Genomic DNA, 6,138 nt, shown 5'->3' with positions numbered 1-6,138 from the left:
GCGAGAGTACAGGACCCTACTGGTGCCGCTTGGCCCTCTGGGAGTTGTAGTCCGAATCGTCCTCTAAAGCAATGAGTTACTAAGGGACTTGGCCCTAAGAGAAACTGCAAGTCCCAGGATGCCAAACGACTGTCTTCGGGTGACTTTCCCGGAAGAAGCAGGATTCGTTGGCACCTGAGGCCCTAGGACGCGCCCTCTATCCCTGTTTTTGTTTTTAAAGGGCCAGAAGCGTATATTGAAGACAAACACCAGCTAGCGAGAGAGCTGCCTTGGCCCAGACTGTAATTTAATCAGAAAAGTCTAAGATATTTCCTTTACTTAAAAAAAAAAATCAAAGTAGTTGCAATACTAACATAGACTATATTTTTGTTATTCCTTGGGGAACAGGCAGGTGTAATTTCCAGCAGAGAAATGCTAAAATCCCCTTAGTGTAATAATACCAGAGCCCAATGTCTTGTGGTTCGAAAATTCTTAGATCCGGAAAGGAAACAGAAGATTATCTAGTCACACCTTTTAGGCCTGGAAAAAGTAAGCTCACTGATGACAAATTAAAAGTAGAATTTGAGAATGTCACTTCAAAACTGCTGCCAGGGTGTCATCTCTCCGCTTATTGTGGAACCTGAAAGAGACATAGTCCACTCAGAGAAGTCGGTTTCAATTGCGAAAAAGTAATTTTAAAAACTTCAACAAGGAACTGAGCTTTGGAAAAGCTAAGAAGAAGTGAAAATCCAAATTCGTCACGAAGATGGTCATTTCCTTCTGCTGTTGATGCTTTCCTCCTCAAGGCTAAAGTCAAGTTTTACTTTATCTGTGAAGCTTTCCTGGCTACACAGATAAAGCAAGATCACTTAAATGACATGGGTTCCCTATTCTAATCATTGTGTGCTGTAATTATCCATTTCCCTGTTGGTACTTACATTAGATTCTAAACCTTTCAAACACAGGGACTTAAACCTGTTAAAATTTCCATCCTCTCTTCTCTCTCTCTCTCTCTCTCTCTCTCTCTCACACACACACACACACACACACACACACACACATTAATAATTATGATCTATTATATCATATTTGATATATCAGAAGCATTAAAATATTTTTCCTGGCTGGCCAATACTGTGAGGTAGATCTTATTTTATAACCGGTTTGAACATAAGATGATTATTCTAAGAACATACCTATGTATTTGCATCTGTCTTCACGTTGCTTGCTCACAGCTGTATTCAAGAATACACTCATGCTTGCTTCGGCAGCACATATACTACAATTGGAATGATACAGAGAAGATTAGCATGGCCCCTGCTCAAGGATGACATGCAAATGCATGAAGCGTTCCACATTTTAAAAAAAAGAAAGAAAAGAATACACTCCACCGGACACAAATATTAACATAACTAGGAACAGTCATTAAATTGCCCCATGCACATGCAGAAGCATTAGAGTAACTTTATTTGTTTACATTTTAATTTTTCAAAACAATTGTACTCATTCATTTAATTCAGCAAATGTATGCTGAATCTTTCTAGGATCCAGACATTATATTAGACACTTGAAATGTAGTGAAAATGAGGAGAATAGCAACCTAGTTTCTGCCCTCATGTTGCTCAGCGTCAAGAAAATATGAAGAAGAGCAGTGCCAAGAGAAAAGGGATTCCTGAGTGGGAATGTGGTAAGAAACAGAGAAAAGAGTCCCAGAATGGAGAGTTGGAGATTTCGGGGCTGGGGGTGCGATGCAGACCTGAAGGTGTTGGAGGAAAGCCCATGCCCATAGACTGTTCAGCTTCTACTCAAGCAAGTACTATTCATAGTCTGGACCTAGCTGTCCGCCCATTGGCGTGAAGAGAAGACAGCCTGCATTTTGCCCAGGGGTTGTCCAGCACAAGTAGTAACCATCTGTTCCATTCCACATTGTTCCATCTAGCCACTAGATGGCCACGCCTCCTTGTAATATCACCAGACAATTATAAGGGATAAGAAGGAAGACAGAGCACCGAAGTGGGATGCTATGAGTAAGGTTAAAGAGAAATCTCCAACATCCTAATTGGAGCTACCCAAAATTCTCTCTGAACCAAAGCACAAAATGATCATAAATGGTTGTTAATTTTTCCTACATCAACTTTTCAAACTAACTGAAAACCTAGGAAAGTTAAAATAGAAGACAAGATGTTGCAAAGATGGTATTGCCAACTACTCAAAGAATCATCTTCACCTATTCATGTGTGCCATTGATCCCATAATATTCTTTTCAGCAACACACTTATTAATTATAGGTATATGTCACTGTCAAGACCATCACAAATGTAAAACACAGCAATTTGTTTGCATTTAAGTCAAAATGAATAACTATTAATGCACAAATCTAAAACCATAAAATATTTTTATTATAGCTAACTCAGATAGCCTATGCTCCACTTTAATAGGTACCTTTGCAGGGGCGGGGGGGGGGGAATAAAACACAGAGTAATGCCATGCTAAATACCACTTTCTGATATCTGGACCATGCTAACAATTCTTCTACAAGAAGGAAAATGTAATGTTCTTAAGCCATTCTCATTCATCTGTTATATTTAAAAGCATTTTTGTGTTTAATGGATCAGAATGCAAACACTTTTCTCTTACTTAAACTGATTGATCTTCTCATCCCATGCTTTTACTTGCCCCAGTTTCAAAGTTAGGCTAAGGAAAGAAAAGTGCCTTACTGATTATCATAGCAATTTGTTGAGAAGGTTATTAAAATATTAGAGGCCCAGTGCACGAATTTGTGTACAGGTGGGGTCCAGCCAGCCCAGCCCCAATTGGGACAGATTGGGGCCAGGCCTGTAAGGAGGAGGAGATGGCAGGAGGTTGGCCAGCCGGTCTGCCCCAATCAGGCAGATCAGGGTTGGGCCAGCTGTGGGGAGGGACCATGGGTAATTGGCTGGCAGGCCCTGTCCCCGATTGAGGTGGGGGGGCCAACAGGGGTCATTGGCCAGGGGAGGGGCCGTGGGAGTTTGGCCGGCAAGCCCCACCCCCGATTGGTGTGTGGGGCATGATCGGGGACAGAGCTGGCTGGGGGGAGGGGCCTCAGGCCCATTGGGGTGGTGGGGACCCATTGGGGGTGAGGCCAACCAGGGGGAGGGGCTTCATGCAGTTGGCTGGCCGGCCCTGCCCCTGATTGGGGTGGAGGGCCATCTGGGGTGGGGCCGGGTGGGAGGAGGGGCTGCAGGAAGTTGGCTGGCCCGCCCTGCCCCTTATTGGGGTAGAGGGGGCAATCAGGGGGGGGGTTGGCCAGGGGGAGGGGCTGCAGGAGATTGGTCAGCTGGCCCCACCCCCAGATCGGCCAGTTCTCTGGCCTCAGTGGGCGTCATAGCAGCCAGTCGTTCTGGTCGTTACAGTGTTTCGGTCACTGGCTTTTTGTATATATAGATGGTTACCCTGAAGATTTGGTCCACTTTCCTGAAATGAAACAGGTAAGCATGGAAGATTTTACCTACATTATGACCACCACTAAGCCAATTTCATGTTGCCTAAGTCTTGATTAAAATGTTACAGATTTTTGGCATACCACTTATGTTCCCAGCAAAGATGGAGTAGCATAGGAGCAGAGAGCAGACATTCCCTGCACCCAGAATTTTAAAAAAGTAAAAAGAAACCACTAGCCAGCACGGTTGAGCCAGTTGACCTATGAACCAGGAAGTCAAGGTTCAATTCCAATCAGGGCACATGCCTGGGTTTCGGGCTTGATCCCTAATGGGGAGCATGCAGGAGACAGCCGATCAATGACTCTCTCATCATTGATGTTTCTATCTCTCTCCCTCTCCCTTCCTCTCTGAAATCAATAAAAAAATATATTTTTAAAAAAGAAAAAGGACACAGACAAAACATATGAAACAATGTTTTTTAAGACAATAGACATTATATAAAGGCCAGTGATTTCCTAACAGACAGGAAAGAAACAACATGAGCCTTGTGATCCCCACAACTTCCTACCTTGAGAGAATTTCCAGGCCATGGCTCAAGGAGAAGGAACCCAGGCAGAGCTCAGTGGATGCTTTGAGTTGACAAGACAGAGATGAGAGTTTGTGAAAACCAATGTAGATGGACAAAGTAACAAAGAGAAGAGAGCTACATACAGAGAAAACTCTAAAGAACTAGGGAACGTCTCCTTGGAATATTCAGATGAATACATGAAGAAACTGAGGCTGGAGAAGGAAGCATCTAACAAGACTGGGGAGGAGAAAGTACCTGTCACTCACACAGGGCCAGGAATAATGATTATTTCCACCAGCCGGATGGAGACACCTCTTAATTCATGTAGTACTATGTAGAGCGCTCAGAAGAGTCTTGCCTCAGGAGGGAGGAGTAATTGGTGCTAGATTAAATGCTATTCCCATCCCACCTCACAAGCCTTGAAAGCAAGACCCAAAAATATCAAACTATTTCCAAGTAATTTTCCCAGATCTGATAACAAATCTCAAAAATATTTCTATGAAAACAAATAATCCAGTACCCAAAGAGGTGAAATTTACAATGTCTACAATCCAAATAAAGATTACCAGGCGTGCAAAGAAGAAGAAAAATGCAACTCATTTTAAGGAGAAAAATCAACCAATTGAAACTTACCCAGAACTGATAAAGATATTAGAGTTATCCAACAGGGACACTGTTAGGGGTTGAATTGTGTCCCCTGAAAAGATAACTTGAAGTTCTAATGCCTGGATTGTGACTTTATTTGGAAACAGGGTGTTTGCAGATATTCAAGTTAAATTGAGGTCATGCTGAATTAATATGGGCCCTAATCCAGTGACTGATGCTTTCATGGAAAGAGGGAATTTAGAGCAGAGACACAAGAGAGAATACTGTGTGATGACAGAGGAGAGACTGGGGTGATGCGAACCAAGGACACCAAGGACTGCTGGCAACCATCAGGAGCTGGGAAGAGGCAGGGAAGGAATCGCCCTTAGAACCTTCAGAGGGAGCCATGATCCTGCCAACAGCTTAATTTTGGACTTCCAGCCACCAGAACTGTGAGTGAATTCATTTCTGTTGCTTTCAGCCATCAAGTATGTGGTACTTTGTTACAGTAGCACTAGGAGTCTAACACAGACATCAAAAGTGTTTTAGATGTCAAAAGTTACATAGAGACAGGGGAAATATGAAAAAGGCCCAAATTGAACTTCTAGACATGAACATTTCACCTGACATAAAAAATGTACTGTGATGGAATCAATGGCAGATTAACTATTTCAGAAAAAAAAAAGAATATTGAATTTGAAGATATAAAAAAGAAACTATGCAAAATGAAAAAGAGAGAAAATTAATTTGTAATTTAAAAAAGCATCAATGAAACAAAAAACAAAACCAAAAAAAGCATAAATGAGCTTTTTTTGTAGAACAACTTTAATTAGCCTAATATAAGTGTAATAATTGGAAAGAGTAGAGAGACATTAGGGGACATAAAAAATAAATGGAGAAATAATGGCAGAAATTTTTCCAAAATTGATGAAAACCATAAATTCACCCTAGCAGTATAGCTGAGTTGGTTGGAACATCGTCCAGTACACCAAAAGATAGTGGGCTCGATTCCCAGTCAGGGCACACACCCAAGTTGTGGATTCAGTCCCCAATAGGGGTTGTTCAGGAGGAAGCTAATGGATGTTTCCCTCTCATTGATGTTTCTCTCTCTCTCTCTCTGCCTCCCTTCCTCTCTCTCTAAAATCAATAAAATATCTTAAAAAACAACCATAAATGCAAAAATTCAAGAACCTCAAAATACTGCACAAGAAATATGAAGAAAGTACATCAAAACACATGATAATCAAAGTACTTCCAACCAGCGATAACTAGTCTTAAAAGCATTCTGAGGGAGAAAAAAAGCATGTTGCAAAAGAAAATAATGACAGAACATTTGTCCTTGAAAATAAGATAGTGGAGCAGTATTTTTAAAGTACTGAAAGGAAAAAATACTTTCAATCTATAACTCTGTACCTAGTAATGCTATCCTTTAAAAATGAAGGCAAAATTAATACTTGTTCGGACACAAAAAAGATGGAATAAGCATACCCAACAGATCTGTACCACAAGAAATGTTAACAAAAGTGTTCAAAGTAAAAGCAAGATTATGTCTTTTTTTAATTGATTTTAGAGAGAGGAAGGGGGGAA

Source organism: Myotis brandtii, unplaced genomic scaffold, assembly GCF_000412655.1.
Source record: "Myotis brandtii unplaced genomic scaffold, ASM41265v1 scaffold132, whole genome shotgun sequence".
NCBI lineage: Eukaryota > Metazoa > Chordata > Mammalia > Chiroptera > Vespertilionidae > Myotis > Myotis brandtii.
The sequence above is the reverse complement of the archived record's forward strand: the minus strand, read 5'-3'. Positions refer to the sequence as shown.